We start from the raw sequence: 18,931 nt of genomic DNA on the forward strand, positions 1-18,931 counted from the left end.
AAGTAGAACGTATTAAAATTAATCTCACCTGTTCCTTTTAATGTCTTAAACACAGCTAGGACATATTTATCATTACTTCTATGGCCCACATTACGTTTCCAGTGGATAATGTGGATGAGGGTTTAACAAGAATCAGCTGGAAAGAAAACCACCCTTTGGTTTGAGAGAACAAGTTATTTGCTGGTTGTGGTGATGTACAACTCTACTCTCAGCTACTCAGGAGGCTGAGGCAGGAAGAATGCTTGAGGCCAGGAGTTTGAGACTAGCCTGGGCAACATAACGAGACCCTATCCCTAAAATGTAAACATATAATTTTTTTTTGTACTTTAAGTTCTGGGGTACATGTGCAGAACATGCAGGTTTGCTACATAGGTATACATATGCCATGGTGGTTTGCTGTATCCAACACCTCGTCATCTACGTTAGGTAATTATCCTAATGCTATTCCTCCCCTATACCACTAGTCCCTCCTATTCCTCCCCTAGTCTCCCAACCCCTGACAGGCCCCAGTGTGTGATGTTCCCCTCCCTGTGTCCATATGTTCTCATTGTTCAACATCCAACTATGAGTGAGAACATGCAATGTTTGGTTTTCTGTTCTTAAGTCAGTTTGCTGAGAATGATGGTTTCCAGCATTATCCATGTCCCTGCAAAAGACATGAACTCATTCTTTTTTATGGCTGCATAGTATTCCATGGTATATATGTGCCACATTTTCTTTATCCAGTCTGTCATTGATGGGCAGTTGGGTTGGTACCAACTCTTTGCTATTGTGAACAGTGCTGCAATAAACATATGTGTGCAAAATACATAACGTTTTTAAAAAGAAGAAAGAGAACAAGTTATTGGACTGAGTGTTGTGGAAGACTGTGGGGCAAATGGATAAGATAGTATAAGACAGTAGAAGAAAGAGGCAGCAATGGAGCTGCAGGAGGACAGGCAGGTGTGGGGTGGGGCTGGATCTCCGTGGAGAAAGGAAATGGAGGAAGGATGGGAGGGGAGGCCCCAGCAATGGCAGTAGCAGTAGCTCAGGAAGACAGATGGCCAAGAAAGGACTCCCTGGGGCAGGGCTGGCAACGAATTTTGCCAGCAGTGAGGATTCTCTGTTGAAAAATGTTAACAGTGTTCCTGCTCTGTCCCTTAATACCCTCTGCTGTTCCCATTCCCCAAGGGCATAGTGTTTCACATGCTTTGTGGGTTAGAGGCACTACACGGGGTGCGGAGAGCTCTGTCCATGCTCAGGCAAAGCCTGTGAGCCTGTGGTGTGCAAATGAATGGCCCAAGAGCCAGAGGCAAGGAGGAACAGAGAGGGGCTCAGGCGACTGTGAGGAGACCGTGACACCTTGAAATTTCTTGGAAGTACCCAGAAGAGCACTGGCCTGCTGGCAGGGATGTACAAGGGGGCTGAAGATCTGTGTTTGGCTTTTGAAGGGAAGGATTATTCCAGCAGGCTGGTGGATGCTAGGACCTAGGCCATGTGATGGCTGGACGGTGTAATACCCTCTGCAGTGGTGGGCAGCCGCTGTCCTGGGAAAAGTGTGCTGGTAATGCTGGGTGGAAGGTGAGGAAGTGGAACAGGACCAATATTAAAATCTACATTCATGAGTAGTATGGAAAGAGCTCCAGGATACACTGTCAGGTGATCAAAGGATAGGTTCTCTGGAGGGTGTGCTATGCATTCTCCACCGGACCCCTGAACTGCCCACACCTGCCTCCAGAATGCACTGTGCCTGGAGTCTGACTTGTAAAGACTGCACCCACAGGTCTTCTTGCCCTATGACTTCTGGTAGGGATTGGCCAATGCGAGCCATGCAGAAGACCCAGAGGGTGGGAAGAGAGCGAGGGTGGGGTATTAATTCCTTGGCACCCTCTTTCTCTCTCTGGCCCCCTGCAGTTGCCGGCCCTGTTTCTCATTGCCTCTTGCACACCTGGTCTGCACCCTTGTGAACAGTCCTCTCTTTAAACCTTCCTCAGTTACCCAGCTGGGGCCTGCCATTTGCTTCCTATTCAGACTCTGACAGATACACAGGGAATACCATATACTAACTTTGGTGTACTTAAGGGAGGTGGCGGAATGAAAATGTATATTTGAATTTGCATAAAGAAATACTAGAATAATGCATACGAAGATAATAAAAGTAGCTTCCCATGGGGCATGGCAGGGGGACCAGGTGAAACAGGGCAGAGATGGGCAAGATTTCTCATTGTATCTAGTTTATATAAGTTTGATTTTTGAGCCGTGTGAGTGACTACTTATCAAACGAACTGATGATTTGGAGGGAAGCAGTTTGATGTAGTCCCGACCTTTCATCAAGGAAGCTCCCAATTTTTATCCAGAAAAGCCGCAGCACCAAGGGGAGCAGCTCCTCCAAGCTGGCTGCATGAACCAGGGCCACAGCTGACTGCCCCATCTGCTCTCCTGCTCCTGCCCTCCTAGAGCTCTTGCCTCAGCCCTGGCATCCTAGAGATGGTGCCATGGGGTTTGTCAACTGAACAGGAGAGAGAGTGAAATTAAATTACATATGAAGGTTGACTGTGGAAAACAAGTGGAGCCAATGCTGAGAAGCAGCATCTTAGTTAGACAGATGATGGCATCGTTTATGGTCACCATCACCTTGAGAAGGGCTGTTTGGTCTGTGAGGTGCACCACTGGAAGCTTCCAAAAGGCCCAGCAAGACCCATTTCTGTGGCTGACTTGCCATGTGAAACACCCTGGCACGTGGCCTGCACCTGGAGAACGCCACCCCCACATCCTCACCACCATCACCCCATACACATTCTGCAAGTGTGGTCCCTGGGGCCTGGCAACAGAGACACACACAGACGATGAGCACAGAACCATATCTGGAGAGAACCACTCCTCCTGCGACACAGAAATCCAACCTCATGTACAGAGAACTTTGACCTTTGCTGTTTCTCATTGGCTTTGTGGAATAATCAGAGGAGACCGCATGAGAACAAAGCTGGTGTTCACCAAGCTTAGTTCTCATTTCCTCATTAATCCTCCGAGTCACCATTATGAGGCAGGGAGAGGCCAAACACATTTACTGCCTTTCAGCCAGAACAGCAGGGTAATGGCCTGCCCTGTGTCATGCATGAGTCACGAGCAACGTGGGGTCTAACCGTGATATTTGGCTCCTGCTTGCAATGGGAAGGTAGAGGTCATGGATGCACAGATTGACAGAACAATTACTTGAGCAGTATGACTTCAAGGTCAAGGCAAAGATCTCCCTCCATGGGCCTGTCTACTGCTGCCCAAGTGGCTACCATTGGTCCTTCTTTGGCATTAAGCATAGTTTACAGCCAGTGTTTCCTAAATGGCCAGAATAGGTCATGGCCAATATTTCCCGAATGTCTTGGACCAGGGGCTTGCTTTTGGCACTCCTGATCCAAGACATTCGGGAAATACAGACCTAGTGGACAGCTGGAGCTGCCTGAAGCATTGCCCCTGGGCCTTGGTAAAACATCACCTCAATCCATTCAAATGTTCCCCAAGGTCGGTTCATCAGTCTGGCTGAGTCCTAGGAAGACACCTGGAAAAAGTCCATCTTACTTCGATAAGAGGGAGTGGCAGAAGAACTGAGAGCAAGATGAATCCATGTCTGAGGCAGAGGCTATGGAGAGAGACAAATAGCACGCAGGTCCTCCAAAAGCCAGCCAGGTGGCCCCTAGGACGCATCCTGCCTCCAACTTACACTTAGCCTTGGGCGAAAGGCTTTTCCCAGTCTCTTCCATTTAGTGCTCTTTTACCTTGTGCTAGGCTCTGGGATAAGTAATTTTCATATATTCTCACAATTTTCAGAGGAAAATCTGACACTGAGAGGGGACCTGCTCATGTTTGCATAGCTGGGAAATGGTTGAAGTAGAATTTGAACTCCTGTCTGGCTGGAGCCTAAATGTTCCTACTTCCCGGAACATTCCTACACATTTACTCATAGATCTAAACAAGCTGTGAGAAGGGAGAGGAAGAGGAATGAAGGGGACCAGCTCGGAGGCAGAGAGGAAACAGTGAGGTGGAGACACGGGAAATCCTGACTGTATGTGTATCCTGTCAGCACATAAACTGATCTATTTTAAGGTCAAGAGCAGGGTGCAGCCCAACAGAATTGCAGAAGCAAAATGTGTTTGCTTTTGCAGTTGGCTTTTTAAATACATTTTCTTTAATAACTGGAGCCCTGGTGAACATCTGGCATCCTAAATTAGGTCTTTGACATTTGAAAAAATCTCAGGTAACAGAGTAAATGGTTCAGGCTCTGTGGCCAGAAGTCTCCTGGTCTCTGACATCCAGGCTGTTCCTCTTCACCTGGTTCTTCTTTTTAATAAACTTGCTGGAAGGAGCTCCAGAGAAAAGGGGACAGTCCTGATCAACTCTGGCCAAGCAAACGGAGCAAAAGACGAGTAGGTCTAGCAGAAGTTGGTGGCCACAAATCCAGCAGCCCCCTGCAGACAAAGTCCTTAGCTAGTCAGCCTGATGTGAGTGTTCTGCATACCTCATGAACAGCCTCTGCAAGAGGATCATGGGAGTTCTGGAGCCCTGTGTCCACCTGAGGGTATAACACTCCCACCCCTCCACCAAAGCTTCCCATGCAAGTCGAGTTCAAATGCCCACCAATTGCAGCGCGGTCACTCCCAGCTCTGGCATGCTAAGTGGCCTTGAGTAAGTTACTTAACTTCTCCATTCGTCTGTCTTTTTATCTGTAAGATGAGCATGATAATAACACAAGTGACCTTATGGGGTTGTGATAGGATACAATGAGACAATACATGCAAGGAGCTTGAAGAGTTCGGGGCACACTGAGCGCCATGCAAGTGTGCACGGTTCTTCCTTGTCTTGGGTGTGGAGATAATGGGGAAGAGAGAATTGATTGCACACATTCTGTGTGTCAGGGAGCTTCCGCGGACGATCTCCAATGCTTCCTATAATCCCTTAAGAAAGGGACCATCACTAAAGTTTACGGATAGGACACCAAGTCTCACAGAGGATCAATAATTTTCCCTGAGGTCACAGGGTTTGGAGACAAGTGTCAAGGTTTGAACTCACATAACCCTGACTTCAAAATCTATTATCTGAGTCATTCCACACCTCCTTCCTAAACCACAGCTGGCCTGAATTACGTGTAACACCTGCTCTGGTGACTAAACTGCAGCCGTGGAGGCAGGAGCTGGGAAGCTGGACAGTGCTCACTCATGACTCCCAGGATGGGTCTTTTCTAGTATTCACAGTTCCAGTTGGTGGCCCAGTGTGGAGTGGCCAGGGACTGAAAAGTGAGAACAAAACTAGAAGAGGAGATGGGATCTTTAGGGCCTGGCAGGGATGGACACACTCCAGCAGAAACATTCCTGTGTTTGTGGCCTGGCCTTTCACCTGTCTTCCAGGAAAACTGGCCCCTGGCACAGTGACATGCGTGAGGAGGCTCCTGGTAAAGTCACTCCCTGTGACCGAGCCACCTCCCTGGGCTGGCCCTCATACCTGTCATCTCGTGTACTCTCTACAGGAACTAATGACGATGATTATGCATTTTATAGAGAGGTCACTGAAGCCTATTAAAGTGAGACAAGTTGCTCCAAGCCACACAGCAGAGGAAGATTCAACCTGAGTCTGATTCTAAGTCTCTCATTTTCTATGACAGCTCCCTTCATGATAGCAAGCATTGATGCTGCTCGTATAATAGATAATATGTGATGCAGCACTTGCCAAGGCTGGGCTTCTCCCAGGGACAAACCCAGGGACAATAACCTATGGACTATTTCATTTTCTTTATTTTTTTGAGATGGAGTCTTGCCCTGTCACCCAGGCTGGAGTGCAGTGGCACGATCTCAGCTCACTGCAACCTCTGCCTCCCAGGTTCAAGCAATTCTCCTATCTCAGCCTCCCAAGTAGCTGGGACTACAGGTGCAAGACACCACACCTGGCTAATTTTTGTAATTTTAGTAGAGACAGGGTTTCACCATATTGGTCAGGCTTTGGTCAGGCTGGTCTCAAACTCCTGACCTTAGGTGACCTACCTGCCTTGGCCTCCCAAACTGCTGGGATTAGAGTCTTGAGCCAGCATACCTGGTCATAGTGTCCCTGAGAGGAACAAGAGGAAACTGAGGGTGCTGGGTTCTAGGAAGAAAGAGCATATGAAAGCACAGGAGAGAGGGAGACAGATAAGTTGAGGAAGAGGAGAAAGGCAAGGAGAAAGAAGGGAATTAGGGAAACAGAAGGAATACATAGACCATGGGAATGAGTGAGAGATAACAAGAGCCTAACACAGCCTACTTGCAAAAGACAATATGGGCCTCTGTACCTGACACCTACCCTGTTCCTGCACCCAATGCTCCAGGAGCTGCATGGTCATCCCTGGAGAGAAGGTAATCTCCCATCCTGGGAAGGCACTGCGCTGGCACCAGGAGCTCACAGGAACAGTAACAGCCACAGATAGGCACACACTTGACCTAGGAATCCCAGTATATTACTTCAGTCTCTGGCAGCTGGAATGCAAAACCTTCTTGCAATCCATGAGATTATGCGAGAGAAGGAAATGTGGCAGTTTGTGAGATGCATTTTAGGAAACATATGGAATAACTTCTCAGAGTGTGAGGTTACCATTTCCTTTTTTTTTTTTTTTTTTTTTTTTGAGATGGAGTCTCTCTCTGTCACCCAGGCTGGAGTGCAGTGGTGTGATCTTGGCTCACTGCAATCTCTGTCTCCCAGGTTCAAGTGATTCTATAGCCTCAGCCTCCCAAGTAGCTGGGATTACAGGTGGGTGCTACCACACCTGGCTAATTTTTGTATTTTTAGTACAGACAGGGTTTGGCCACGTTTGCCAGGCTGGTCTCAAACTCCTGACCTCAGGTGATCCACACTCATCAGTCTTCCGAAGTGCTGGGATTACAGGCGTGAGCCACCCCACCTGGCCGCCACTGGCCAGGGAGGTCCTCTGACATCATCTTCATTGCAGAGAGCAAGGAGCCAAAAGGTGAAGGAGCCAGAAGGTCACTGAGCTGGGCCTCTGGTCTCATTGAGACTTTAAGAATGAGGGGAGAGGAGTAGCCACAGGGTTGTCCTTTATGTTCTTGCCACTCATGTCTAGGCCTTGTTTTCCCCATTTGCCAAATGGAAATAATAATGCCTTGCTTCCCTTTTTTACAGGGAGTTGTGAAAAAAGTAAGTCAATGAGTGTGCAACACTCTGAATTCATTAACACAGGCATTATCATTGTCGATATGCTGACAAGTTAAACATCCATCCAAAGGCCAAGTCAGATTCCCAAAACAGAACTTTCTTTATTTGCAGTTTCAAAGACCAGAAATAGCAAGAACTTTCTCCATTATAAAGTATTTCCAGAATGTTCTAACGAGCATGAGCCAATGATGAGCATCAGTTGTTTTTGTCTGCTCAACATATGCTCTTCTTGTTTTCTATAACAGCAGTTCATTTTACATTAGAAAATGCTTTCAACATAGGTAGAAATGTTAGTTCAGTTTCACCCCAACCCATAGGCCAAGCGGATCCTCTCTTCCCAGAAATTTCAATCTCGGTGGAGCCACACAAGGATATAAATCAATTGCCCCAGTACATGCCTTCCTCTGGGCTACTTGTGTGTGCTTTCATGCATTTCTCTTTTGCTCAAGTCAGCTGAGATCTGGTTAGTTTCTGTTGCTTGCAGTCAGAGATCCCAACCTGAGGGCCCTACTTTGTCCTTCCCCTAAGGACTCAGAGACCGGGAAGCTCAGGAGAGAAACAGGAACTGTGGAAAAATTTCCCAGATGATGGGGAGACTTGGGGTCAGGGAGATGAAGCAGCCCAGTGCAGAAGTAGATCAAATCAGATCAGAACCCAGGAAAGAACCTGCAAACACTGGCTGATGTGGTGAGGACATAATACACTTAAACAGGCCATAGGGATTGGGTCTTCCTCCTAGCCCCTACCTTGAGCCCTCCTCTCTGTGACACCAAGCTAGGCCCTATCATGCCTAGATTTGCTAGGGCTCCTGTTTTTCCCTCTGGCTCACATTTCTATGTTTGATCTTGATTAGGGCAATGAAAGGCTCTGGGATTCGCTTGTCTAACTCCCTCATTGTCTTCAGATAGAGAAAATGAGGACCAAAGACGATAGGAGTCTTTTGGTCCTTTGTAAGTTGCTTTTTGTTTCTATCTGAGCTTATCCCACAAATAGCTTAAGAACCGGAAGAGCTCCTTCTAGGGAGGGTAAGGCACTGGCAGGACCTCACCACCACTGCTCATACCCAGATGGAGATCAGGAATGGTTTCTACAGTGGCCTAGCTTGAGAGTGAAGTCACTGAGGGGCCTGCAGGGTTGGCAAGGTCACTGGTCATTCCCACTAACTGTACTTTTGGCAGATCTGCTTTCTGCTGGGCAAGGGTCAGGCTTCTCAGTGTTTCTCAAGATAAGGCCCAGAGAGGCAACATAAATCATGAAAGGGCTAGTTGTGAGCTCTTCACACAATTGCTACCATCTTGCTGGAAGTTGAAGGGCAGCACAGCCATACCTCATACATGGTAGCTTATTTTTGGCTCATGAAAGGCCCCAGATATGCAGGCTCCTGAGCAGAGACTTGGGGCTTACGGAGGAAGAACTGTTCACTGGCAATGATGGACCACAGGTGGTCCCTTTATGGCCCAGAGAGGTCCTTTGGACACTCACATAGTGCACTAAGGAGATGGAACTCAGCCACCCAACCTGCAAATTGGGGAGCAAGTGACCTCACTCATGTGGCATGGGGCTTGGTGACCCCTGCCAGGTCCCCCAGTAGCTCCCCATTCAATCACCTTTGGCCCTGTTGAGAGGTCTTTGTTAGTCCTGATATTTTTCTTGCTTGTCCTTTGCTAGGAGTGATAAAAATGCCCTAAGAAACTTCACATTAACAAAGTTGTGTTTTAAGGCTTAAACGAACTAACAGAAAGGATAAACAGGTTTGTGGGCTGGAGGAGCTTCAGATTTATAATAGCAATGTCATTTGTTTGCAGTAGAAATGTCGGTGATAAAGATCTTTTAAATAGCTCTGCGTGTTGTTTGTTATTCTAGGTAAAATTACTCAGCTGGATGATGAAAATGGTGAAAACACACTGAAACATGACTGAGCAGACTTTGAAGTGTCCAATACAGCAGGGCGTTTTGGGATCACCTAATAAATGGCAGTGCAGTTCCCAACCCCAAACAGAAGAGTATGTGAAGCCTCAGCACCCTCATCAGGCCACGTAGGAGCCAACTGTGGTGGCACCATGCATGTAACTGGCTTCAACCAAGTGACCACCACCCTGTATCCTTTCGTCATGGAGAAAATGTCTCCCTCTGCCTTCAGCACTAAGTTGAGTTCAGCTTCCTTGCCCACTGTCACTTTAACCAAGCTGGAGGAGGCACTGCTCCAGCACCCTCCTGCTCCAAGATCCAGACCCAGACGCTGCTCCACCCTCTCTAACTGCATGACATAGGGTAGGTTATGGGACTCTCTGCTTCAGTTTCCTCCTAGGTATAATGGAGGTGAAGCACCACCTTATAAGGGTGTTGTGAAGTTTATCATTAGGCATGGAGTAAGTGTTCTTAATTGTTTGCTGCTTTATAAATAGTATAATCATCATGGGGATTTTCTTAGCTCTTCCGGAGATGAGCTCTTCACCTTCATTGCTGCCTGCATGTCTGAAATGGCTTAGGTCATGCTGATTGAATCATTCATTCACTGAATTTATCAAATATTTACCAAGTGCTAACTATGTGCTATGCCCTGCGGTCATAGTGGTGTTGAATGTCTGAGAGATGTTCAATGGTCTTTTTATCCATTTCTTTGGCATTCTAGTGTGGCTTCCTGATTGTCTACACTTAGTGGTGCTGATGCAGACTAACTACTATCACCAACTGGGCACCTACCATAAACCAGGTAATTTATATACCCATTATCCAATTAGTTTCTTGTACCACCCTAAGTACTATGTATTGCTACCTTCATTTTCAGCCAAGAAAACTGAGGCACAGAGAGGTTAAGTAACTTGTTCACATTCCTACAATGAGATAGTGTCAGCCCCAGGAGTTGAACTGACATCTGTTTGAGTCCTAACTTCTCCACCCTGCTCTGGGAGGCCAAGAGAAGGTGGGAGACCTTCCTGCTCTGAAGGATCATCTTCCCAGGGCACAGCAAGACACTCCCTTAATTTTATCTCTGAGAAGCTCAAAACCCTTCAGCAGCTTCTATTCCCAGTTATCACACAAACCATCCTGTGACGAGGGGTGTCAGCAGCCAAGTCTTTTCATGGGGCTGTGTGTATTCATGTTTTCTTTGGAGGTGCTTCAAGGAAAATATTAGCCCATGAATTAAACAACTGTTCAGAGACATGATCCAAAGAGACACAAGCATTCCAGGAATCATGGAGAGTGAAAATGGCTCATGAGAGTCCAGGCGTCATCTCAGACCAGGGGACAAAGCAAATACCATGCCCATCCTTGAGCTCAGAAATAGCTGTTCTGGTAGCAGGTCATCTGGGGGAGTCTTATGACAAAGGAAGTCAGAGGATGTTCTTTTTTTTTTTTTCTCCCAGCATTATTAAGGTATAATTAACAAGTAAAAATTGTATATATTACAGTATACAGTGTGACGCCTTGAGGTATGTATACATTTGTGAACTGATTAAATCATTCTGATTTACTTAACCATCACCCCCACATACCTATCATTTTTTATAGTGAGAACATTTAAGATCTAATCTCTTAGCTATTTTTAAGTACACAATACATTATTATTAGCTATAATCACAATGCTGTTCAACAGATGTCCAGAACTTGTTCATCCTGTCTAATTGAAACTTTGTACCCATTACCCACCCTCTCTCCAATCCCCTCAGTCCCTGACAACCACCATTCTACTCTCTACTTCTGTAATTCAACTGTGTTAGATTTCACATATAAGTGAGATCATGCAGTATATGTCCTTCTGGTTTATTTCACTTAGCATAATGTCCTACAGGTTCATCCATGTTGTTGCAAATGACATGATTTCCTTCTTTTTAAAGCCTGTCTTGGCTGTTCCAAATGATGCTGCAATGAACACGGGAATACAGATATCTTTTCAACATCCTGATTTTATTTCCTTTGGATACATACCCAGAAGTGAGATTGCTGCGTCCTATGGTAGTTCTATCTTTTATTTTTTAAATATCGTTTTCCATTATAGCAATTTACATTCCCACTGATAGTCTACAAGAACTCCCTTTTCTCTACATCCTTACCAACACTTTCATTTTGTCTTTTTGATCATAGCCATCCTAACAGGTGTGAAGTGATGTCTCATTGTGGTTTTAATTTGCATTTCTCTGATGATTAATGGTGTTAAGCATGTTTTCCATATACCTGTGGCCATTTATATGTATTTTAAGAAATATCTATCCAAGTACTTTGCTTGTTTTTTAATTGGGTTATTACAGTTTTTGCTATTGAGTTGTTTGAATTCCTTGTATATTTTGGATATTAATCCCTTATCAGATGTATGGTTTGCAAATGTTTTCTCCCATTCTCTATGCTGTCTCTTTACTCTATTGATCATTTGCTGTGTAGAATTTTTTTAGTGTGTTGCAGTCCTTTTTGTCTATTTTTTGCTTCTGTTGTCTGTGCTTTTGAAGAATCATATCTTAAAAATTCATTGCCCAGACCAATGTCAAGAAGCTTTTCCCCTATTCTTCCTTCTAGTAGTTTCATAGTTTCAAGTTTTGTGTTTAAGTCCTTAATCCATTTTGAATGGATTTTTGTAGATGGTGTGAGATATGGGTCCAATTTCATTCTTCTGCATGGGGATATCCCACATGCAAAAGTTTTCCCACACCGGTCGTTGAAGGGACTGTCCTTTCCTCATTACAGGTTCTTGGCACCTTTGTTGAAGATCAATTGACTACAAATGCATGAATTTATTTCTGGGCTCTGTGTTTTGTTCAACTGCTCTGCAGGTCTGTTTTCATGCCTCTGCCATGAATGTTTGACTACTGCAGCTTTGTAGCAGATTTTGAAATTGATTCATGTGATGACTTCAACTTTGTTCTTTCCGCTCAAGATTGTTTTGGCTATTCAGGGTCTTTTGTGATCTCACATGGATCTTAAGATTTTTTAATTTTTGTGAAAAATGTCATTGGAATTTTGATAGAGATTACATAAATTTTTAGTTATTTTGAGTAAGCACAAACTTCTTAATAATATTAATTCTTCCAATCCATGAACATGAGACATATTTCCATTTATTTGTGTTTTCTTCAATTTTTCATCACTATCTTACAGTTTTCAGTGTACATGTCTTTCACCCCTTGATTGAATTTATTTCTAAGTTTTATATGTCTATAATATGTTTTTTATGTATATGAATATGCTATTGTAATTATAAATGGGATTTTTAAAATTTATTTTTTGGCTAGTTCATTGTTAATGTATAGAAACATTACTGATTTTTGGCCAGGCACAGTGACTCATGCCAATAATCCCAGCACTTTGGGAGGTAGGCAGATCACTTGAGGTCATGAATTTGAGACCATCCTAGGCAATATAGTGAAACCCCCTCTCTACTAAAAATACAAAAATGAGCTAGGTATTGGCCCACCCCTGTAATCCCAGCTACTTGAGAGGCTGAGACATGAGAATCTCTTGAGCCTGGAAGGTGGAGGGTGCAGTGAGCTGAGATCACGCCACTGCACTCCAGCTTGGGCAACAGAAGGAGACTCTGGAAAAAAAAGAAGGAAGGAAGGAAGGAAGGAAGGAAGGAAGGAAGGAAGGAAGGAAGGAAGGAAGGAAGGAAGGAAGGAAGGAAGGGGGAAAGAAAGGATGACTGATTTCTATATGTTGATTTTGTATACTGCAACTTTACTGAATCTATTAGTTCTAATAGTTTTTGTGAAGTGTTCAGGGTTTTTTAATAGATGACATCACCTTCAAACACAGACAGTTTTGCTTCTTCCTTTCCAATTTGGATGCCTTTTATTTTTTCCTTTCCCAATTGCTCTGGCTAGGACTTCCAGTACTTAACTGAATAGAAGTGATGAGAGTGGTTGTCCTTCTCTTATTTCCAATCTTAGAGGAAAAGTTTTCAACTTTTTACTATTGAGTATAATAGCCATGGGCTTGTCACATAGAGCATTTACTATGTTGAGGTACATTTTTTCTATGTATACTTTGTTGAGAGTTTTAATCATGAAAAGATGCCAAATTTTGTCAAATTATTTTTCCGCATCTACTGACCTGCAGAAAATCACGTTTTTATCCTTCATTCTGTGAATGCGGTGTATTGTATTTATTAGTTTGTGTATGTTAATCCATCATTACATTCCAAGGATATATACCACTTGATTATGGTGTATGATCCTTTAACATGCTGTTGAATTTCGTTTGCTAGTATTTTATTGAGGATTTTTGTTTCTATGTACAGCAGAGATATTGGCCTGTAATTTTCTTTTCCTGTAGTATCCTTGTCTGGCTTGATATTAGAGTACCAAACCAAATCAGCTCAGGCACAGACAAAGAGCACGGAACTCTGGCCTAGGAACCACAATGCTTGCCTCTACCCAGCTGGTAGAGGCCTCTACTCACTTTTGAAAATGCACTTGCCTTTGTCATATACAGAAGGACCACATGTAACATCCCTTCCCATTAGTTCTCTTCAGTCCATCAGCTCACATGCAATGAGCTGAAGTTCTAAGGAACCCAGCACAGTCTAAGTGTTTCTGGGGGACACAGTCTAAGGGTTTATGGGGGTCACTGTGGGAGCTCGTAACCTGCAAGGCGAACTAACTTGTCTATTCTCTTTGTCCTTTGCACATTGGACTATGTCAATGACATCTGTCACCTAATTCTCAAAATGTAACCAGTGTTGAAAAAGTGCCTGTCCTTTAAACCAGCAAATCTAATTTCAATAATTTAGCTTAAGGAAATCATTAAAAAAAAACATGAGCCAATTTAGCTAAAAGAAGTTCAGATATTTTTTGTTTTTATTTTGTAATAGTAGCAAAGGATTGGAAACTAACCAGATAACCAATGATAAGAGACAGGTTATTAAAAGATGGATGTACCACACAATGGAATGACATTTGGCCATTAAGGCAATTTTGTAAAATATATGTATTAGAAGGAAAATATTGATTTATTAGGTGAAAGGAATAGTTATAAGATATGCTATAAGCATACTGTGTAATCTGTCTGTGTGTCTGCATGTACCCACATGTGTGTACACATCTCTTTGCATATTGATATCTACATATGACATAGTGCTTTGTTTTTCATTATCTTTGTAAGAGCTGTGCCAGGGTCCCCTTGTTCACCACTGGAATAAATCACCACTTCCAAGGATGCTAGAGGAGTCTTTTGTCTTTTAGAAGTTGTGTTGATGGAGGTTTGAAAGACAGGATAGCTTATCCCCACAAGATGATTCCATCTAAATGGAGCCAGCACCCCTGACATGACACTTCTGGACTCTCTCCATTGTCTTCAGTGCCCCTGCCCTGGAGAGAGAGGTTATTCTGATTGTGAGTTTCGGAGGAGAAGCTGGACAGCCATATCTATCTGACCACAAAGGTTTGTCTTCATCTGTGATGTGGGGTGGTCACTAAAGGCAAGAGAAGCTTGCTGTAGTTAAATATCAAGGGTCAGACCTCTCCCCACTTAAGAATGGAAATTGGACCATTTCTGCACAAACTCAGGGTCAGTTCCTGGGCCATCCAGGGATCTGGAGTTACTCCAAGAAGGAGATGTCATTCTTCCTTTTAATTCAGGACCCACTCCTTGAAACTTTTTGCTGTCTACATGTACTTCCTTAATAATCTTATGGCTTTAAATACCAATATTTTGCTTCTGCAACTCAAATTTATATCTCTAGCCTCAGCCTCTTCCCAAACCCCAGACTGCCTTCTGACATTCAATTTGGCTATGTATCATCTCAAACTTAACATTTTAAAACCAACTTCTAATCTGTCTGCTCAAGCACCGCCCCCCCACCCACCCACCCACTGCCCGCCGGCTCCCACAGTCTTTCCCATCTCAGAAAACGACAGCTCCATTCCCTGGATGCCTCAGGGTAATCTTGGAGTCACCCCTGTCCTTTCTTTCCTGTCTCACATTTCTGCCACGAAATCCCATCAGTTCTACCTTCAAATATATCAATAGTCCATCTCATCTCAGCACCTGTAATGTCCTCCTGGTCCAAGTAACCATTGTCCCTCACCTGGATCATTGCAATGGCCTCATAAGGGGTCCCCCCGCTCCTGCCTTTTCCTTCCTGTAGTTTATTCTTAGGGTTAAGTCATGTTACTGCTCTGCTCTAATCCTCCAAGTTTCCCACCTTGATCAGAGAATAGTCAAATCCTTCTCCTAGCCCTCAGTGCCCTACACAGTCAGACTTGGTGATCTCCCTATCTCAACTCCAACTCTCTCCTACCACTGACACACTCTCTTCAGCTACCCTCATCTCCCTGTGCTTCTGCATGTGCTGTCCCCTCCACTGGGACCCTCTTCCCTCCATCTCCAGATGGTTCGATCCTTTCTCTCCTTCAGGTCATTGCTTTCAGACTTTTGCTGACCACTCATCTTAAACCGAAGCCTGCCCAACACTTCCAAAGCCCTTCTCCTGCTGTGATATTTCCATCGTGCTTATTCCCAGCTGTTTTACTATAGTTCTTACTCATTTGTTTATTGCCTGTCTCCCTCAACTAAAATAAAATGTCAGCTTGGCAAGGACAGGACTTTTTATTCATTTTCCCTGCTATATTCTCTGCAGCTGGAAGAGTACCTGAGGCAAAATAAGCACTCGATAAACACCTGCGGATTGGGTGAATGAATCTAAAAAGTGGATGACTGAGATAGTTTTAATTTGACTTGAAAAAATAAAAAAGCCTGACTACTATGCACACAAATGTCATAAAGGAGTTCACACCAAGTACACAGAAAAAATTATGGCTGCATTAACATTAAAATATTACAGTGGTTTTCACTCAGGGAGGAGCTACAATTGATTCTTTCTTTGTTTCTATCCATCTATTGTTTTTAATTAATGTACAATAAATATATTGTTTGTGTAATGAAGCAAAAGTAGAGGAATATTTTTTTAAACTGCTGCTTGCTGCAAACAAGGGGTTCCCCAATCCCCAGGCCACAGACTGAGGGCAGTCCACGGCCTGTTAGGAACCAGGCCACACAGCAGGAGGTGAGTGGTGGGTACTCGGGCATTACTTCCTGAGCTCTCCTCCTATAGATCAGCAGTGGCATTAGATTCTCATAGCAGCATGAACCCTGCAGTGAACTGCACATGCAAGGGATCTTGCTTGCACACTCCTCATGAGACTCTAATGCCTGATGATCTGATGTGGAACAGTTTCATCCCAAAACCATCCCCCCACCTCTCCCAACCCCCAGTCCATGGAAAAATTGTCTTCCATGAAACCGGTCCCTGGTGCCAAAAAGGTTGGGCACTGCTGCTGCAAACTACAAGGTTGTCAGAGGCAAGGACTGTGTGTAGGCATAGGGACACTTAAATCTGCAAAGCTGAAAATTTCCATAGCCTAAGATGTTTTATCTCTGGCAGGGTGCTGGTTCTCTACTCACAGAGTTGTTCTTTATACACCAACTGGAATAGCCTTGGATTGCACATGAGAAGGAAGCACCAGAGTGTGTGGACCAGTGTATCAGTAAGACAGTGCATCAAGAAAGGAAGACACACGAAGACGCAGGCAATCGATGCCGCCTAGCTTGGTATCCTGGCCAGCATAGCCCCGTGCATAAACAATCATCGCTTTCATGGAGCTTTGTGGCTGACAGAGGATCTTTACATGCATCAGTCCCCGCAACAGCTTTGTATATTGCCTTTTATTCCCTTCCTCAAGGAGTCTTGTAGAGGTCACATACTTTATCCAAGATCTCATAGCCAACGTCCTTCTGCCTGCGTTCCTACTGCAACACCACCTGCTTCCATGGTAAACACATTATCAGAGATAGCCAGGAAGAAACAAGCAGTTGGGTCAGCAGCCTTCCCTAAAAGGAATAGCATTTGGGGTGGGTCAAATAGCTAAACTTTTGGGGTGCTTAAGGGAGACTGAGGTGAAAAATTGCAGGAAGAGTTTGTCTAGGAAAGGTGATGCAATGACTCTATTATATTATCTTAGTGGCATGGGAGTTCCTCTTAGGGAGGGAACTATCTTTGTTTGGAAAAAAAGACCTTAGTATTAATAAATGCTTGGGATAGAAAATGAGGCCTTGAAGTTGAAGCTACTTTGCCATAAAGAATGGGGGCCTACTTTTGAACTTCTAAGGGAGTCTCTAGAGGGAGGCGAAAGGTGAGAAGAGGAAGGGGCAGGGAGAGGCAAAGGTGGAAAGAGACTAGAAGAAAGGTGGGGAGATGCTAATGGGGGACATTTTGTGGATATAAATCTTTTTCCCTCTAGTCCAGTGTTTTTGCTTGAGTTAGAAAGCTAGAGTTACCGAGGGCAAAGAATAACAAATTTGTTCCCTTCCTGATTTCCTGCCTTTCTTGGGGAAAAGACTTAATGGACCCTTTTTCTTTTGTTTTATAAACAGTGTCACATGACTAGTCACACGGAGACTCTGATCTTTTTTGCGCTCAGGGCAGATTTTCAGACATCAAAGAACCTGAAGAATTCAGTTCACCTGTTTAAGGTAGCATTGGGTTTATCTCTCAGTCTCCTGTGAGTTTGGTCAGCATGGGTTAGCTTCCTTTTGTGCTCCCTGTTTATCCTCATAGACTGGTATCTGCCAGCACTAGACATAAGCTAAGATTTTCCACTGTAAATGTCTTTCTCTTCTTAGGGTTGGGTGTGGGCATGAGATGACACAGATCTCTAGCCATAAGAGAAAGAACACAAGGTCCAGCTTTTTATATGGGGCATCCCCAGGAAGCAAGACCAGAGGCATCCTCCCCTCACCATTCTCATTTCACTCTCTCCTTGTCACCACCCACTGAAAGGAGCCTGAAGAAAGGCCTGTGCCCAGACCAGTAAAAAGCCCTACTCCAAAAGGAACTCTGGGACCATATCGGGGGAAATTACAGCACAGCTTTACAGCCTACCTAATGCTGTCATGGTCATTATAAGGCTCCATCCTGCAGTAACCCTTAATTAGCCAAGGAAGTTCTCATCATGTGAAGAGATCACAGAGGTTCAGAAACTTGGTCAAGAGCATCAACTACAAGGCAGAGTCAGGAGTTGAACCCCGGTTTTATGGGTAGAATAGGGGCTTTCCAAGCCTTGGCATTTTCTTTTTTCCTTTTTTAGCACCATCTATCTCTGTGGATGCTCCAAGTGCTGGTTACTCTCCCTTTGCCCCTGACTCCTGAGCTCTGATCTTCGCTTCTTTGCCCTGCTCAGTGCCCAGCTGGCTGGTTTCCTGGTGGCCTTGGGGCTGGTGGCCTTCGCAGGGCTGGGGTGCTGACAGCGTGAGATCTGCAGCCACAGCGTCTTAGACTCCTTTTTTTGTGGAGATGGCAGGGGGGTGGTTGAGACAGGATTTCACTCCTTCCCAGGCTGGAGTGCAGTGGCATGATCTCAGCTCACTGCAACCTCTGCCTTCCAGGTTAAAGTGATTCTCTCACCTCAGTCTCCTGAGTAGCTGGGAATATAGACGCCTGCCACCACATCAGGCTAATTTTTGTATTTTTAATAGAGATGGGGTTTCACCATGTTAGCCAGGCTGGTCTCCAACTCCTGACCTCAGGTGATCTACCCACCTTGGCTTCCCAAAGTGCTGGGATTACAAGTGTGAGACACCACACCTAGCTTCCTTGGACTCCTTAGCACTGGTCCCTCCTTTGTCCTTTCAGGGTGGTTACTGCTTCCTGCCATTTCTAGTCCCTGGCCGACTCTGTCCTCAGGTTGGTTTCCTTCACCCTGCCCACCCCCTGTATAAGTCCCTTTCCTAAATTATCCTTCACTCTACCACTCTGAATGTATCCTCTGCTTCTGCA

The 18,931-nt window shown here is 44.7% G+C and overlaps 1 long non-coding RNA gene across 1 annotated transcript in view; it reads left to right on the forward strand.

Annotated features, from left to right (window-relative positions):
• The window catches only part of LOC118147838 (uncharacterized), a 30,386-nt gene extending 12,768 nt beyond the window's left edge, over window positions 1-17,618 (forward strand). The window contains exons 2-4 of the long non-coding RNA XR_004734462.3: window positions 9,031-9,438; window positions 9,800-9,880; window positions 16,541-17,618. This is a non-coding gene — a long non-coding RNA (uncharacterized LOC118147838). The remainder of the gene's footprint in view (window positions 1-9,030; window positions 9,439-9,799; window positions 9,881-16,540) is intronic.
• Window positions 17,619-18,931: the final 1,313 nt, after the last annotated feature.

The sequence above is a fragment of the Callithrix jacchus genome, chromosome 15 (genome assembly GCF_049354715.1).
Source record: "Callithrix jacchus isolate 240 chromosome 15, calJac240_pri, whole genome shotgun sequence".
Lineage (NCBI taxonomy): Eukaryota > Metazoa > Chordata > Mammalia > Primates > Cebidae > Callithrix > Callithrix jacchus.